This window comes from Gekko japonicus, unplaced genomic scaffold (assembly GCF_001447785.1).
Source record: "Gekko japonicus isolate JY-2015 unplaced genomic scaffold, Gekko_japonicus_V1.1 scaffold578, whole genome shotgun sequence".
NCBI classification, from domain to species: Eukaryota; Metazoa; Chordata; class Lepidosauria; order Squamata; family Gekkonidae; genus Gekko; species Gekko japonicus.
Genome location: NW_015168668.1, coordinates 360,888 through 380,091, shown reverse-complemented (window position 1 = coordinate 380,091; position 19,204 = coordinate 360,888). Strand labels below are relative to the sequence as shown.

The 19,204-nt window shown below is 44.2% G+C and overlaps 1 protein-coding gene across 1 annotated transcript in view; it reads right to left on the bottom strand.

The window, feature by feature from the left end:
* Window positions 1-19,204, bottom strand: part of LOC107113911 (cortactin-binding protein 2-like) — a 71,171-nt gene that overhangs the window by 49,088 nt on the left and 2,879 nt on the right. The gene's annotated exons all lie outside the window — the stretch shown is intronic.

The following is a 19,204-nucleotide window of genomic DNA, read 5'->3' as shown; positions in this document are numbered from 1 at the left end:
ATTCTTGTGACGTGGCTTGTACGCAGTTTGCATAAAGGCAACAGAAGATACAGGCTTGGGAAGACAAGGATGGCATTTGGACTTTTGCTTTCTAAACTACTACTTAGCTGTGTTATGAAAGTTCAAGGCATGATTTTTGTAATCAAATGTTGAAAGTGAGGGAGAAAACTGGAGAGCTGGATTAACTAGAAGAGCGTGACTTGTCTGTGTTTTGTCCTGGGGGTAAGCAAATATTCAGCCTTTGGGATCCCCACAGAGAAGAACTACAAATTTCTAATGCCATTTAGGCTCGCATGTTATTATCCAATAACAACAACAGTACACCCCGAAGTACTGCTACATTCTGAGATAGTGGCTCTATCCAGGATGCCATTTACTACCTCTTCATGCTTATATAAATAGGACTCAGCCCTGGAGCAAAGCTGGAACAGCAGATAGCTTTGGGGGAGGGCATAATTTGGCATGTTATTTTATTTGGTTTTAACTTGTAATGTTTTAATTACTTCCTGTAAACCATCTTGAGCCAAGAGGAATGGTGGGGTATAAATATTTTAATAAACAAATAAATAACCTCAGGGAGGACTACAGTGCCTTCTCTACCTGGGAATGTATTGGAAGAGCATTGGTAAGACACAGCTGGTGCAGACTGCAGCTCTATAGTCTATGCTTCTCCCAGGGCTATTTTTGGGCAGGAACGCACAGGAACGGAGTTCCGGCTGGCTTCCAAGTTGGCCACACCCAGCAGGAACGTATTCGCATAATAGGCCACACCCAACAGCAGAAACTCATTAGGACAGGCTACATTAGGGGGGTGTGGCCTAACATGCAAAGGAGTTCCTGCTACAAAAAAGCCCTGGGTTTGGACAACAAACAAGGTAAACAGAATAAGAAGCAAAATGTGGGTGTGGCTGGATGAGCACACTTCTGGTAACATGGAGGTGTGGCCTAATATGCCAATGAGCTGTGCTGTCAGGGGTGTGGCCTAATATGCTAATGAGCTTCTGCTGTTGGTTGTGGCCTATTATGCTAATGAGTTCCTGCTGGGCTTTTTCTACAAAAAAAGTCCTGCTTCTCCCACAGAAGTGTCTCCCAATGTTTTCCTAGTCCAATTCCATACAGATGCACATGTTAAAAGATTGCCTCTCCCTAGATAAATCTGTCTACTTGTTAAAATCTTTGGAGGAAGACTTGCTCCCGGAACCATGTCTTGGATAGCAATGATGTCATTCCACAGCATCATCTCCTCTGATGGAATGGCTTTTCCATTTCCAGAGGAAGAGAAGGCAATTTTTGCCAATACCACTCCTGTCGAAGACTCTCAATTTGGCTCACCATCTGTTCCTTTAGGTCCACTAACCTGAAGCAGCATGATTTCAGGGGAGCAATGAGGGGGGAAAGGCAGAATAGTTGTGTTCCTCTAGCAGGACTTTAGCTGTGATAGTTAGGATCCAAGCCCACATGTGTGTTCTTCAAGCTCTAGCAGAACATAAGGCAAGGGCTTTATGATGTTGTAGCAAGAAAAGGAGGTCCACACAAAGTATGGAGCAAAAAACCCCCAACAAGAGACAGTTGGTGCAGTGGCAGAATTATTTTTAATTCAACTCTAAGATCCCAACTACATATTTCTCACATACTTACTCAAGGGGATCTGTAAAAGATCATAGCCTCAACAGAACTGTCAGCCACATCTTTCAAAAATCTCACTTCAAATCTCAGCCCTGTGTTACGTTTCTAGGAAATAATCCAATCCCTTTCTTTTCTGAAAGTGTTTTAATGTCCTTATAGGTGTTATAGTATTGATTGTTCAGCAGGGCCACTACTGTAAAAGTGTCACGATTTTCAACAGTTTTTAAGAATATTTTATTAATGCTATTTTCTATGTTGTGAGTCACCCTTAGTCCAATGCTAGAGAGAAACAGGATTTCAAATTTTAAAATAAAGCTGATAAACCAATGAAATGTATCTCTTTTGAATTTGCACAGTTTAAAAGAAGTTTTCAGTTTTACAATCAAACAGAGCATGGGGGTAAAACAACAGAAATTCTCTTTCTTCCTCAAAATCCTTTGTCTTGCCCAGATAAACCAGTCTGTGGCAGTTATATCTTTCTTATCTGCTGCTCTGCATCCTATTCCAATCTGGGCCGTTTTTTAAATGGACTTACCTTTTTGGATCATCCAGTACAATACTAAGCAATTTTTTTAAAAAAAAAACGCAAAATCAACCAACAAAACAACACAGAAGCAGCAGAAGAGTTTTTTGGGGTTTTTTTAAACTACTACTGAAGGAAGATAGAAAAATCTTGTGTAGCTTCGGGATAGTTAGGAAGGAGCAGGGGTCGTTTCGTAGGAAAAGAGCTAGGGGAACTCATTAGCATATGCCACACCCCCTGACATCACCGGAAGTGTGTCATAAGGCCACACCCCCTGACGTCACCGGAAGTGTGTCATAAGGCCACACACCCCATCCCCAACGATCCCAGCCGGCGGGAGTGCAAGGAAGCCCCGCAAAGGCCCTCCCTGGCCCCAGGCAGGCAGGGGTGGGGAGAGGCAGGGAGGAAGCAACTTACCCTCCCTCTTCTCCTGCCTCCTCCTGGCTAAATGAGGGCTGGAAGCGGGGCAGCTGGAAGCAGGGGCGCGGCTTTGTCATGTGCCCCGCCCCCGTACCTCACCCGGGGGAACTGCGATCCCCCGCGATCCCCCCCCCGAAATGACCTCTGGGAAGGAGAGTGCCACATGCATTTCCATGCCAGTTTTAACTCCTATACATCATATACACTGCTGCTCCCCACATGCATATTACAGCTGAATTTCACTATATGCACTGATTTGTTGTATAGATAAAAGGAGCTGAAAGGGACACAGCAGGGGAAGGCTGATAACACCTTTTTCTCAAAGATAATTGCCTTAGCTGACCCTAACAAACAATGACTATGGCCGTGGCAGCTCTCTGTTACATCTTGGTGACTTTGAGATGTTCTTCTGTGCCTGAGCAGGGCTGGCCTGAGAATTTTTGGTGCACTGGGCAGTAAATGCATTTGCCATACACGTACCTTGTGTCACAGGGAAGCCACAGCTCTTTACTTGCCCCACTACGGCAAGGCACACCCCTTCTCACCCCTTTCCTATAGGGGAGGGAAGGAGGATCCCCCCCCCATGAAGGCAGGGAAGGAACACTCCTTGCAGACTGTCCACTGCAGGACTCCAACAGCAGGGACATGTAGGTGGGCAGAGGGGGAGGCAGATAGACTGGTTGGAGTCCCTCCACCTCTTCTGCCTTAGGAGATCACCTAGGAGGGTCTAGTCAAACAGCTGGCACTTGATAAGAAACTATGTTTGAAGGGTCTGCAGAAAGTCTAGCAGAGACAGTCCACAGGACTCATGTGTATGTGTGTGTTAAGTGCTGTCAAGTTGCTTCCGACGTACGGCAACTCTATGAAATAATCACCTCCAAAACGCCCTACAGTTAACAGTATTGGTCAGGTCTTGTAAACTGAGGGTCATGGCTTCCTTTATTGAGTTGATCCATCTCATGTTGGCTCTTCCTATTTTCCTGCTGCCTTGAATTTTCCTTAGCATTAATGTCTTTTCCAGTGACTCTTGTCTTCTCATAGTGTGACTAAAGTATGATAGGCTCAATTTAGTCATTTAGTTTCTAGGGAGAGTTCAGGCTTGATTTGATCAAAAACCCATTTATTTGTCTTTTTGGCACTCCATGGTATTTGTAAAACTCTCTTCCAACACCACATTTCAATTTTCTTCCTGTCAGCTTTCTTCATTGTCCAAATTTCACACCCATACATAGTAATGGAGAATACTATGGTATGCGTTATCCTTCCTAGCTCTTCCATGGCTGCCCTTTGGGTAGTGAAGGGTTGGGTATAAATCCAATCTCCTCTTCTTCTTCCCAGTCTTAATCTCCTTCTGATTTCTTCTTTGAAGTCTCCCTTTTGGTTGATGATGGAGCCAAGGAATAGAAAATCTTGAACAATTTCAGTTTCTTCATTGGCAACTTGTTGTTGTTGTTCAGTCGCACAGTCGAGTCCGACTCTTTGCGACCCCATGGACAATCTCCCGCCAGGCTCTCCTGTCTTCCGCCGCCCTCCGAAGTTGGCTCAATTTCATGTTCGTTGCATCGATGACACTGTCTAACCATCTCATCCTTTGCCGTCCCCGCCTTCTTATTATATAACTTAAAGGTAAAGGTAAAGTTATATAATTCCCCATTAGTCATTCCTTTTGTCTTCTTGATGTTTAGCAATAATTCTGCTTTAGTGCTTTCTGCTTTAACTTTCATAAGGAGTCATTTCAACTCTTCACTATTTTCTGCTAGTAATGTGGTATCATTTGCATATCTCAGATTGTTAATGTTCCTTCCACCAATTTTCACTCTACCTTCATCTAAATCTAATCCAGCATTCCTTATGATATGTTCTGCATACAGATTGAAGAGATAGGGAGATAACATACATCCTTGTCTGACATCTTTGCCAATTGGAAACCATTCTGTTTCTTCATATGCTGTCCTAACAGTAGCCGGAGTACAGGTTGTACATCAAAACAATGAGATGTTGTCGCACACCCATTTCTTTTAAAATCAACCATAGTTTTTCATGATCCAGACAGTCAAAAGCTCGTGCGCCTTGGTGTTTAGTCATGCCGGCCACATGACCACGGAAACGTCTTTGGACAGCACTGGCTCTTCGGCTTTGAAACGGAGATGAGCACCGCAACCCTAGAGTCGGACTCAACTGGCTTTCGAGCAAGGGAACTTTTACCTTTACCTTTAACTTATGAAACTAAGCTGATTTTGTTCTGAAATTCTTTTGTATGCTCCAGTAACCAATGTAAATTTGCAATATGATCCCCAGAGCCTCTTTTATTCCATCTTGAACATCTGGCATTTCTTGTTCCATATATGACAACAGTCTTTGTTATAAGATTTGAGCATCATTTTAATCATGTGAGAAATTAATGCAATGGTCTTATAGTTAATGCAGTCCTTGACATCTTTTTTTCAGAATTAAAATGTACATTTTGTGTTTCCAGTCTGTGGACCATTGTGTTGTGCACTATATGCATTTGCATATTTTTGTTAAGATTCTGATGGCTCGGAACAGCTCTATTGATATCTCATCTACTCCTGCTGATTTGTTTCTCCTAGTTGCTCTTACTTTACTTCACTTTCTCCCTATTGCTTTCAGTTCACTTTCTAAAACGGTAGGTTCTTCAAAAGTTTCTTTTTTGAAGGAATCTGTCATCCTTTCATCGCTTCTCTATAGTTCTTCAGTGTATCATTCCCATCTTTTCTTTATTTTCTCTGGTTTAGTTAATGTATTTCCATGTTGATCTTTCAGGATGCCTAACCATGATTTAAAATTCCCTTTGATTTCTTGGATCTTATGGAAAAGATCTCCTCTCATTCCATTTTGGTTGTTCTCTTCTATTTCTTTTCACTGGTTATAATAGTTTTCTTTGTGTTTATGTGCGAGTTGCTCAAATGCTGCATTTAGATTTCTAATTTTATTTGGGTCACCTTTTACTTTTGCTTCTCAACTATCTTTAGCAATTTAAAGAGTTTCATCATTCATCCAGAGCCTTTTCATTTCTTTTGGCTACAGGAACAGTCTTTGTACATTCTTTCTTAATAATATTTGTGGTTTCAACTCATCGTTCTTCTGGTTCATGTTCACTTGAACTTAGTAATGCAAATCTGTTCTTTACATGGTCTTCAAATTCTTCAGGAATGTTATTTAGATTGTATTTTGGCACTATGAATGTTTTGGTGTTTTCTTCCACTTTATTCTGATTTTCAATATTAACTATTCATGATCTGTACCACAATCAGCTCCTGGTCTTGTTTTAGCAGACAGAACAGAGCTTCTGCATCATCTGCTTCCAACTATGTAATCTATTAGATTTCTATATTGGCCATTTGGTGACATCCATGTATACAATCATCTGTTTGGTTGCCTGAAACATGTTCATGATAAACAAATTGTTGTCTTCCCAGAATTCTATGAGATGGTCTTCATTTCATTATCCTAGATCAAATCTTCCAACAATATTTGATTCTGCTTTGTTTCCTACTTTTGAATTCTAGTCACCTACGATTAGCAGCACATCTTGTTTAGGTGTGTGATAATTTTTTTTCCTGGACACTTGCATGGGAGCTTTCAGTTTCTTATCAGCATATGTAGCTGGGATGTAAACTTGAATGACAGTCATGTTGATAGGCTTTCCATGAAGTCTGATTGATATTATTTGATCAGACTTTGTAACACAGGTTCTGACTGGTTTTGCTATATCTCATCTCACTATTAGATCAACTCTGTTTCTTCTGTTTGTCATTTCCCAAGTAAAACACTTTGTAATTTTCTGACTGATAATATCCTAATCCAGACCACTTTAGTTCACTCACTCCCAGGATAGCAATGTTTAAACATTCCATTTCTCATTTTACAAGCTTACCTTGATTCATACTTCTCACGTTCCATGTTCCTATTATGTGTGCTAAACAACTCTGGGCTTTCCTTTTGCATCCACTAGTATCAACAACTGAATGTCCTTTTGCCTTTAGTCCAGCTGTGTCAATAAGAACAGTGCTACTCATAACTGTGCTCAGCTCTTCCCCAGTAGTTGATAGAGTGCCATTCAACCTGGGGGTTCCATCTTCCAGCACTATTTTTTCAGTTTGGACTGTTTCATCATTGGGTTTTCAAAGTAAGAGATATGAGAAGTGGTTTACCATTGCTGCGTTCTGCACAGTACTAACCAGGGTTAGCTGAAGTGGCACTGCCATTTCCTATGATAGATCCTCCTCCGGTGTCACCTTCTACTACTGCTGCTGCTTAGTAGCTACCCTTCAAGGATTCTTCTCCCCCCATCACCACTGGAACTGTCTGTTCTCTTCTGCTGATGCAGCTGTTGATCCCTAAAGGGGGTGGCTGCATCTTAGTTTTGTATTTCAGCTGTGACCATTCTGCCTTGAGTGACTCTGTTAAGAGTGTAGCCTCTTGACACAGTCTAAATTCCTTACGGTATTAGTTTCAGCTTTGCTGACGAACACCCTCACCACATTAAGGTGTACATCCAAGATGTTCTTTTGATTTCCTGCATGGGAAACATAGCACCAAACTACACCATGTCCTTGGTTTCATTTCCAGCTACTGAATCAGCTGATCCAAGGTCAGTGGACTAATGTACCTGGGTGCATTTCACAGGCACTGTCAGATGAGACTTTTCAATTTCAGAAGTCAAACAAGAAATTTAGAATTAATTTCCCTAGCTGATGGTCATAACCTTTTTAGAACTCAATTCTCTCTTTGAGCTATTTTGGTAAAAGCCTGTTCTGGCGCACATGACTTGAGTTTTAATAACTTGGGCTTCATTTTACACATAACTGAAGCAGGAGAAATTGCAATTACCAGCACATCCAGCTGCTGTAGAAAAAATGATTTATGTAAACTTGACAAGATGAAAAACAGTTGAAATAATTTTGGGTATGTACATATGAAACTGCCTTATACAAAGTCAGACCATTGTTCCATCTATCGTAGCGTCATTTCCCTGGATGGGGGCAACTCTCCAAGGTCTTAGGCAGACACAGGCCTAACACCTGCTATGTGAGATTTTTGAGCCAGATGTACAAAGGACTGAGCCTGAGTCTTCTGCATGCAGAGCATTTGTTACACCACTCAGCCTTCCCCAAATGTACTCTTGGGGTGGGGAATGTTATGCTAATGGTATTTGTTGCTGGGTGGACAAGTGTTGCATAATATTTTCATACCCAAATATACAGTCAGTTTGGAGAATACTTCTGTCTTCTACCATTCATGCACCTGGCCATTTTCTTAGTGTACATGTACATGGACAAATATTGTGTTGAGCAGAGTGCAGCACCTTCCATGATCATGGAAGTACATATTCCAGCCTCCACCTTCCCTTAAATTGTCACCAGCCATGAACTGTGCCATACACATTATGTTTTCTCGGGGGATAGCAGGGATCATGATTTTATAAAATGAAGAGTGGAGGTTTCCAGTGATTAATATATACATAAAGCCTCCATGCATAATACAATAAAACCAGATCAATAATACATAGCCAGCTAATATGGAAGTCTCACAGGGCACATCTTCTGCAAAAAGAAATAGCTTCACATCCTCTTAAAAGAAACTGATTGTGGTGCTCTGCCTACTCAGGACCTGGGCTCCTTAGTGTTTCTTTCCTGGAGGGTCAGCAGTGCCTCAGACTGGCGGGGTGGGGGCTGACTTTATTCCTCTCCTTCTCTGGAGCCTCTGCCTTCATGCAGCCTGGCAGGGTCATCTCTCCTCATAACTGGCCTGCAACACAGCCATCTTCAAGGAGACTGTGGGAAACCACACCCAACTGCAGGCCAACCCCTGCCCACTGCAGGACCAAGACGTTCAAAGGGGTGACAGGAACAGTCCTACCAGAATAAGGCAAGTTCTCCCTTTGTCTACTTCCCTGTGCATCCTATGACGAAATCCTGGGCATCTTACCAGAAGATGGCTCTGCCCTTTCATTCCCTACTGAGCTGGCCACATAGCCCACCATCTTGCACTGCTGCTGAGACCCAGTCCAGCCTCCTAGTGTGGACCTGCTCCTGCTGAGCCACCATCTTGGTGAGTGGCACGTGGCCAGCCTCAGCTGAGATAAGCCACTGCCTGGTCAGTGAGGGTACCAGTGGGAGCAGGGAAGTTGGCAGCTTGACTGGTGGAGCTCTCTGTGGCTCCTGCTGCTTCCCCAGTAAGTTCAGACATAGTGGCACCAAAAGGCAATTATGAAGCTCCCAAAGAAGCTGCCACCCACAATGACTGAAGGGAACCTACATATTCAGAGGCAGTAAGCCTCTGAATATCAGTGTTAGGAGGCAGAATCAGGGGAAGGCCTCAGGCTGTATACACTGTCTGATGGCCATCCAGGGCCATATCACAAAACAAGATACTAGACTAGATGGACTACTGGTCTGATCCAGCAGGGCTCTTCTTATGTTCCTAATAAACGGAATTCTAGAGTAAATGTGAAGATACTGCCAACAGATAATGCTGGCACCAACTAGTAGGGTCAATGAGAATTAAATGAATTTATGAGCTGCCTTACTAGGTTCTTCCTAAAATGTACTGGATTCCAACCAGTCGAGGCTTTAAAGGTCAAAACAAGCATCTCACGTTCTGATGGAAGTAATGGCAAACACAGAGATCAAATAATTCAGAATAGCTGTTATCTGGTTGCAGCGATGAACTGAAAAGTCACACCAGCCTAGAGGGGAATCATGCTTTTTGAAAACAGTAATATCCAACTGCTCTTCACCTCATTGCACTTGTGTATTCATGAGGTTCTCAAGAGGTCCAGTGCCCTATTTATTTTCAAGCCATCATTTGATGACTCTTTATGGAACACTCTGTAGTTGTCATCCATGCAAATTGGATTTCGTTTACCAATGAGTCCCTGCTATGCTACCTTTGTTTCAGGAACCTGCCAGCCATGATTCTACACTCTGTATCCTTTGAACATTAGTCATGTTACCCTTATTTGTACCAAAGATAGCTCTTGCATTATTGGTCACTGTGGTGGCTCCATTTGACTGTACTCACTACTTAGCTGGTTTAGCTCTAAATCCTTCAAAGAAATTAAGACATTTTATGCAAGCATACTAAAAGTCACACTACAACTGGGTATCACAAGCCAAGATGAAGAGCCATAACTTTGCAAACAATAAGTTTAGAAATATTAAACGGTGTTTTTCAAAAGGTTGACTGTGAGTATATTTCTAAGGAGAAATAATTCAGACATACAATTTTAAAGTTTGTAATAAAGAAACCTTTAAATAATGTGTTGTCTAGGACATACACAGTTTCTAGCGCTGTATAACCCCAACTCATTTTATAGACACTGCCAGTGCCCCGATTTTTATCTCTCTTAAAATACCATATTAACAATGTTTCTTTTTGATACATGATAATGTGAAGTATCCTACAACGGACCAGGGCAGCTATAATCTTGGCTTCCTGTAAATTATGGTTTACAAATCAGATGTCAGGTTGGAGGGCTCCCACTCTCTACCCGTTTTCTCAAAGTATGGTTATAGCCAAACAAGATTAATGTCTCACCCTCTGCCAGGAAGAGCCTATATGGCATTGAGCTTGAGTCCGTTTCAGGTATGTACTCTCAATTGCTGTAATGTGACTGATTTCTGGACTAACCAGGCACTCCCAAAGAGTAGGGCAAAGCTAACCAGGATGCTCCACAATGGCTTTATAAGCTAGGCATCAGACACATAAGACACTATCTCCTTTATCCCTTACAGCCCAATATCCTCTATGAACAGGACTGGTTGTCTTTTTTCTTTTTTTCTTTTCTTTTTTTGAATGGAAGGAATGGGATGGTGGGCTATCCTTATTTGAGATAGTATTTATTTATTTATTTATTCGTTAGATTTCCCTCCCGCCGAAGCGGCTCAGAGCGGGAGAATTAATACAATATTCTTCTAAATCCATTGAAATAACTGGACTTTGTGTAACTCTATTGAGTATTACATTGTTATTCTGACTCCCTCTGTTAAAATATTATGTTGTTATAAGGCATTCCTTGTTTCTTAATGTCTAGCACTTGTCAGCATTTTAGTTCTGCTTTAAACAGCATCTGCAGTTAAATAGAATGTAAGCAACTTGTAAGACTCAGAACATAGTATACACACAGACAGCATACTACATACACACATCGCCTTATGTATACAGTTCCTTTTACGCTTACAGATCCTTAATGCACTCTTATACACATACCACATCATCTAAGAAACATAACCAAATATGGAGCAGAATGTATCTGGGGAGGGCCAAGTGAACTTTCTGCTGAAAACTCAACTGTACAGGAACAATTAAGTTTGACTTCTCACAAGCTCATACTTTTTCAAGCTATGGTCTCAGGAAAAGATTCCCCTTGATACTTTCATATGCTCTTAAAGTGTAATTCTGGCAACAATCTTTAAACAGATAAAAGGCCTGGTTTTCATATTTGCTTAGTTACTTCTAAAGGTATCTTATACAGTATTTACTTACCCCAATCTCTGCCCATAGCTTCTTTGCTTTTAACCAAACACAAATTGTCATTCAGGTATAGTTATCCTGAACCATTTCCAGATGGTTAAGATTAGAAAATTTACGAAAGAATTCTTAGAATAGTAGTGACCAAGAAATAAGGTAGTTGACACATTTTGCTTCCCTTATGATATACCACAATCCAGGAAAACAGCGATTTACTTGGAAGCAGGCTTGAGTACTTAATGTGCATCTCCAGTGTAATGGTCAGTCATGCACTACTGAGCAGGTTGGATAGATGCTTTTGGTGTGAACGATTATGTGCAGCTAGCAAGGCCACTAGCTCTCAGCTATGAGCACAGAAGTATCAGGGCCATTATGATCTATCGTTTTGAAAACAGGGATGTTATTTGTTAATCACAGGTTGGATCCAGATAAATCTTATGCTCTTCTGTCAGTGGAATGAACAAAACTTTCCTGTCTCCCCCCTCTCACTGCAGTCCATTGATCTCCCTGAAACATAATCCTGGAGAATAGGGGATCCCCAGGAATGGCATGATGGGGAAATTGGAGGTCTGCAGGAGGAAGGGAGAATCAGTAAAAATTATACCTCCCCTTCTGCTAGCAGAAAATTTAGTCTGGATCCAACCCTATGAATGGAATTAATGTTCTCCCACTTTAGTATTATAAATGTTTTTTTTTCTATTTTGATCCCGAGTCTTCAAAAGCCATTTGCACTAAAGTCTGTCATCAAAACCCCTCCTCTAATGTTATATTCGCAATAAGGAGCAGCAATTTCTTAGCAATCAAGACAATTTGTTCTCAACCTCATTTGTTGCAGCACACTGAAGTCAGCCAGCACAGTCCTTTCTCTTTTTTCATTTCATGATATGAAATGTAAATTTATTTTCCTAGGCAAATACTCATTTACCACCTGCAGAGCTTTCAAAAGGCAACAGAAATTAGAAGAATTAGAAAGTAACAAACCTAAATAAATAACCCCATCAAATATTAATATAAAATGTGAGTGGTTAATGGCTTAATTAACTATGAAAATGGGGCATCAACTGCAGGATCTGTCTGTTATAACACAACAAAAACGAAGTCCAGTGTGTGTGCAGGGCCTGTGTATGGAGGCTTCCTCACAGGCCTCTCAAGGTTATTTAGCACGTCAAGTGGTTATGGAGAACAGGACACCAGCTAGAGTTCCTTGACCAGGCAGAGGGATCAGACAGGGATGGTGTGCACAGGCCTTCCGCTCTCTGTAACAACCTGAGTGGCTTCTGCATATGCTGCAGGAGGAAGGGGAAAACAGGGCTCCATATAGGGTTGCCAGCCCCCAGGTGGGACTGGGGGATCCCCTGATTTCGTGGGCTCTTTCCCACCGTCGGCCAGCTGGCTGGTGGGAGGAAGCCCCACCCCCAACAGCCACGATCCGGCACAACATTCTTAACGTGATGACGTCACACAGAAGTGATGTCATCACACCGGGGACATTGTGTAGTGATGCTCTGGTATTTTGGGGGTGGGGCCAAAATACCAAAGCACTGCCATGCGACGTCCCTGTGGTGATGACGTCACTTCCGTGTGATGTCATCACATCAGGGACATTGCACACAATGACATTGCCCTGCCCCCCACTCCCGGAAAGCTCCTTCCCACCCCCAGCCAGCGAGAGCATAGAACCTGGCAACCCTAGCTCCATACCACAACAAGTGGTATTCCTTGGCCTGTGCTACCAGAGAACTGCTTAAGTCAGGGGTGCCGAACTCATTTGTTACAAGGGCCGGATCTGACATAAAAGGGACTTTGTGGGGCCAGGCCATGCATGTCATAAAATGTAATGCCAGGTAGCAGAGATATAAACTTTATAAAAGATACAAACACAATTAAAGATATTATTCTTTTACTTAAAATATAAATATACTTAAAACTCTTGTGATATTTTGTTTATTTAACTGTCTTTGATAACTGACACCTCCCAACCGCCCCGCCCTCAAGATGCCTGCCTAAAATGGAAAGATGGGGGACTAGTGGGGCCTGGGAATGCCATTTTTAAAATAAAACATCAAGCAAAAGCACAAGGGTCACAGCAGAAACTAAAAATATAAAATGCTCTGAGCCTAGGAACATAAAATGACTGGGCAAGAAAAGGGCCTGATTAAAGCCATGGGTGGGCTGTTTCTGGCCCGTGGGCCTTAAATTTGACACCCCTGGCCTAAGTGAACAATAAGCAGACCAATTGGTGTTTTAAACACAACTCGTGTTTAAATCACCAGTCTCATCAGCTCTGATTGGATCCCTACATCTAACTTTGGATGCTGTCATTCTTGAAACCAAAATTCAGTGACACTAGGTACTCTAACAGTTTTTAGATAACTCTTAATCTACAGTAAGCCCTGCAGCAAATCTACTTGTGATAGCTATCACATTAGACAGGGCTTTTAAAAAAAAAAAAAAGCCCAGCTGGGACTCATTAGCATAATAGGCCACACCCAACAGCAGAAACTCACTAGCATATTAGGACACACCCCTGACATCACATCTCATTAGCATATTAGGCCACACCCATGCCTTCCCTTGGCTTGAAGGGAAGGCAATTTAAACCCTGGTGAAAATGGCTGCTTTGGAGGGTGGACTCTGTGACATTATACCCAGCTGAGGCCTGTCCCTTCCCCAAACTCAGCCCTCCTTACAGTCCACCTCAAAACCTCTAGGGATTCCCCAGCCTGGCAGTGGCAGCCCTTGTAAGGCCTGGCCCCAAGGCTCCCTCCCTCCCTCCCTGAAAGGCCAAAATAGGCCTGGAAAGGTCCCTTCCCCCACCCTTTTACTGACAGCCAGTTAAAAGCCGCCCCGCCCCCCTGCCGCCCTGAACGTTCTAATCTTTCACTGTTGATGTCTGGAGTTAGATCCCTGCAGAGGCCATTTCAAAAGGTTTTGGGGGGAACTCAGCCGTCCCTGAAGGGATTTTTTTACTTCTTGGATTTTTCTGCAGCCACAGGAAGTCTACTGACTATGTAGGAAAAGCTGTTGGGGGAGAGTGAGCCCTCTGTTGGCCGGGGACAACCAGCAGATGCTGGTCTGTTGAGCGCAGAGCTCTCTGGGGCATATATGGGGAAAGGCGGTCCTTCAGATATGTCAGTTCCTGGCCGCTCAGGGCTTTGAAAGTCAGTAAGTAAAGGTAAAGGTTCCCTTCCTCGAAAGCCAGTCGAGTCCGACTCTAGGGTTGCGGTGCTCATCTCCGTTTCAAAGCCGAAGAGCCAGCGCTGTCCGAAGACGTTTCCGTGGTCATGTGGCCAGCATGACTAAACACCAAGGCGCATGGAACGCTGTTACCTTCCCACCGAAGTGGTACCTATTTATCTACTTGCAATTTCTTGCTTTCGAACTGCTAGGTTGGCAGGAGCTGGAACTAGAGATGGGAGCTCACTCCATCATGCGGCAACTCGGGTCTCGAACTGCTGAACTACTGACCTTCCACAGCCTGCAGTTCTGCGTCTTAACCACTTGAGCCCCGGTACTCAATTAGAAGCCAGTAAAATCTGCACAGCACTGGCTGAATGTGCACCCACACAAGCAACAGTCAGCAAACGGGCCGCCACATTTTGCACTAGCTGGAGTTTATGGATCAGCCTCAAGGGCAAGCCCGCATAAAGCGAGTTACAGTAGTCAAGCATGGAAGTGACCATTGCATGGGTCACTGTAGCCAAGTCCTGGGGGGAGAGATAGGGAACCAGTTGCCTGAGCTGCCGAAGATGGTAAAAGGCAGACAGGGCAACAGCAGTGACCTGTGCTTCCATTGAGAGAGAGGCATCCGGGATCACCCCTAAGCTCCTCACCCTCTGAGCTGGCACTAATGGTGTACCGTCAAAGGTAGGGAGCCTGATCCCTGACCCAAGACGGACAAGGGGCTTCCAGTTCCCTTCCTGTATCAATTGTGGTTGGGAGGTCCTGGAGGAACAACAAGACTTTATCTGTGAAATACTTTGCAAATGCCTCACAGCCAATAGCCAATGCCCTACCATTTTTCTTGCCTTGTAGCAACTGGGTTAAAAACCGAATAGTCCTAAATAATTGGGCTGGGCTTGAATTCGCACATGCAATGGAGGCTGCATAGAACTCCTTCTTAGCAAACTTCACTGCCATCTCATTTTTGTTGTTCTTCAGTCGCACAGTCGAGTCCGACTCTTCGCAACCCCATGGACCAGTTCCCGCCAGGCCCTCCTGTCTTCCGCTGTCCTCTGAAGTTGGCTCAATTTCATGTTCGTTGCGTCGATGACACTGTCCAACCATCTCATCCTTTGCCGTCCCCGTCTTCTTTGACCTTCAATCTTTCCCAGCATCAGGGTCTTCTCCAGTGAGTGCTCCCTTCTCATTTGGTGGCCAAAGTATTTGAGCTTCAGTTTCATTATCTGGCCTTCCAGGGAACAGTCAGGGTTGATTTCTTTTAGGATTGACTGATTTGATCTTCTTGCAGTCCAAGGGACTCTCAAGAGTCTTCTCCAGCACCATTGTTCAAAAGAATCTATTCTTCGGCGCTCGGCCTTCCTTATAGTCCAACTCTCGCAGCCATACATGACTACTGGGAATACCATTGCTTTGACCATGCGGACTTTTGTTGGCAGGGAGATGTCTCTACTTTTTATCATGCTGTTTAGGTTCGCCATCGCTTTCCTCCCAAGGAGCAGGCGTCTTTTAATTTCATGGCTGCTGTCACAGTCTGCGGTGATCTGGGCTCCCAGGAACGTGAAGTCTGTCACCACTTCCACGACTTCCCCTTCTATTTGCCAAGGAGTGATGGGGCCGGATGCCATGATCTTAGTTTTTTTTATCTCATAGACTCATAAACATTCTATAAGAAGTTCCTGCAGCTTCGTCATGTATACGCCGCCACACTCACTCTAGCCATCTCAGCTCCCATTTCATCCTCCACAGCTCCAGGTTATACCATGGGGCAGCTTTGCTACGAGGGCGGAGAGGGCGCCAGGGGGCGATATTGTCGATGACCACATAAAGGCGGCCATGCCACCAGCACATCTAACAAACCACCAGGGGGCATCGGATCCCACAGAGCATCCTGAAACTGACTACAGTCCATTTGGCTCCGTTGGTGAGCATAAATCCACTCACCACCTAAGCAGGGAGGTTTCAGCACTTTTAGCCAGACCTTCAGGGCAAAGTGGTCTAACCATGGAACTGCATCTTCTCCCACCAGATCCACATTTATCCCCATCCCCAAAATCAAAACCAGCATGTGGCCTGCTTGATGCATGGGAGTCGATACAAATTGGGAGAGTCCCAGTGCCTCCATGGACAATACTACATCCTTGCCCTGTGAGGATGCTGCATCATTGACATGGACATTGAAATCCCCTAAGATTAGCAGCCTGGGGTGTTCCAATGCCCAGCTGGACACAGCATCCGAAAGGTCAGGTAGGCCATCTGCTGGCGCGTTAGGCAGTTGGTACACCAGCCAGATGGCCAAACTCTCCTTGGCTTCCCATGCCAGACCAACACATTCAATGCCGGTGATTTTTTCTGCGGGGAGTGCCCTAAAGGAAAAAGTCTCGAATAAGCAGTGTCACAAGCATACACACACCCGCCCAGTTGTCCGGGACTGGTGGCGGACCAAGAAACCAGGTGGATTTAGGATGACAGTTTCACCCTCTCTCACCCAGGTCTTAGTCACACAAGCCAGGTGTGCCCCATGAGATAATTCTGCAGGACAGAGGTCTTATTATTAATAGATCTGGCATTTAGCAGCACCAGTGCTGGAGATGGGTATTTCTTCCTAGCCCTACAATCGACATTTCTCGGGATGGGACGTAGGAGGTCTTAGCCTAACAGCCCCTGTCCCAGCATGTCTTTTGTCCATGCAGGTCCCATTATCTCCAACAGAGCCTCTTTGAGAGGTCAAAGAGGAACTCTACTTCTTTTCTCATCAGTGTAAATACAGGTTGGATCCAACCAATAACAATGGCTTGGATTCAGCCAGCTTTTCCACACAATCTCCTCTAATTCCCACAATATTACAGCCCCCATCCCATATAGCTTTCATCCATGCAAGTATCATGATCCTTAGCATTGCTTTTTCGGTGGACAAAGAGGGCCCCATCCTTCCTGATTCACCAGCAGAAAATCTGATTGGATCCAACACAATGAAAATGATCATTAATTATAACTTTGGGCTTGGAACAAGCCCCTTTCAGTGGTAGGTGGGTTTTTTTTTTTTGGGGGGGGGAAGTCAGGGTCCGAGGGTGATTATTGGCAGATGCTTCATTGCACTTTATTTTGTTTACTGAATTTACTGTGATTTCCTTCACCCAACCCCATACACTATGGCCTTTCTTCCCCCCTTCTTCCATGCACACCTCCCTCCAACTACCAGCTTGCTTTGGCTTCCTTCCTGCCTCCTCTCCCACCTGCTTCCCTCTTCACCCCCACTGGCACAGTAAAGCAGGGGAAGATACAGGAGGGGGGGATAATATCAGAAGTAGCACAAGATGAAGATAGGGATACCATTCTCCAGATGGGGGCGGGGAATCCCCCACTTTTGCAGGCTCCTGCCTGCTGCTGGCCAGCTGGCCAGCAGGAGGAAATCCCCCCCACCCTGACATTGTGTGCGACATACTGGTGTCACCCAGAAGTGACATCAGCACATCAGTGACAAAGTTCTGCTTTTTGGACAAAACTCCATGGTTTGAGGCCATTTTTACGATAGAGTTTGGCCTAAAAAGCAGAGCGTCACAGCTGATGTCACTTCTGGGTGACCCCGCCCACCCCCAGAACACCCCAAATCCCCTCACCAGCATGACAAAGGGACCTGGCAATTCTAGATGAAGATGGTTTCTCCTCCTCACATGCTTCAGGTGACAGTTCTTATCATGTTGCCATACAGCATTTTGGGTTCTGTGTCATCCTAAAATACTGATAGAACTCCAGTATGGTATTTTGTAATAACACTATTACGGGGGCGGGGACACTTGTGTCCAAATCATAGTGGTGGCTTCACTCATTGTGCAGATTTACCTGTCTGACCTTGGCTGTTAGGGATATGGTTATGACTTCACTGTAGCCTTTTCAGCTATTGGTAGAACTGTCTTATGCAGAAGAATCTAGCTATACAACTTTGGGGCCTATGAACTGCAGAGAAATTGGGAAAATTCCCCCAGTCCAAATCTACCCCTCTGGGGCAATATATTGTGGGGTCTCAATGAGGCCCATTTCTCAATTCTTTTTTTCTTTGAATTGAGCACCAGGGCTTTTTTTGTAGAAAAAGCCCAGCAGGAACTCATTAACATAATAGGCCACACCCCTGACAGTGCAACTCATAAGCATATTAGGCCACACCCCATGCCTTTCCTTGGTTTGCCCGGGCGCACTGTCGCTGCGGGGAGCCCCGGCAAGCCGACCCTTAGACAGGTCAGGGAAGGCACGGGGAGGCATTTAAATGCCTCCCCGATCCTTCCAGGGCCCCCCTGGCCCCCCTGCCTCAAGAGTCGCCGGGGGGGTCACTCTCCAGGCCTTCCCTCTGTAGCCACACAAAGGTTTTGGCTGTAGTGGGCATGGCCAACTCTGAAGCCAGCCGGAAGTCCATTCCTGTGCGTTCCTGCCCAAAAATAGCCCTGTTGAGCACCAATCACTCTCAACACTCTTGGTCTATCAGAGGCAAAACAGACTGTAAGAGGCCATCTCTTTGGTAAGCTGGGCCTTTTGTTTTGAATTTAGAATGTAACATTTTTCTGCATATCTGGAGAACTCCCTGAGCATACAGCAACCTCTATCATAGCCATGATTATCTGCTTCATTGTCCTACTAACAAGCACTCAATCATCATACCCCCCAAATTTTGTTGGTCTCTAAGATGTTACTGGACTCAAATCTAGCTGTTCAACCATTAGCATCAACCATAATGATGGGCAATTCTCTAGTCATATATACCCTCCCACTGATTTTAACCTTTGCTTTCAAATTATTTTTACAACAAGCATCACATTAATGGCATCAGGACATCTTGTTTTCTCTCTAATCCTTCTCTCACACACAATTTTTTCTTTCTCTCACTTCCTTTTTTCTCCTCTTTCTTTTCTTCTTGTGTTATATTTTAGGACTGGGATAGAAAGGAGAGTACAAAAGAAGCACAAA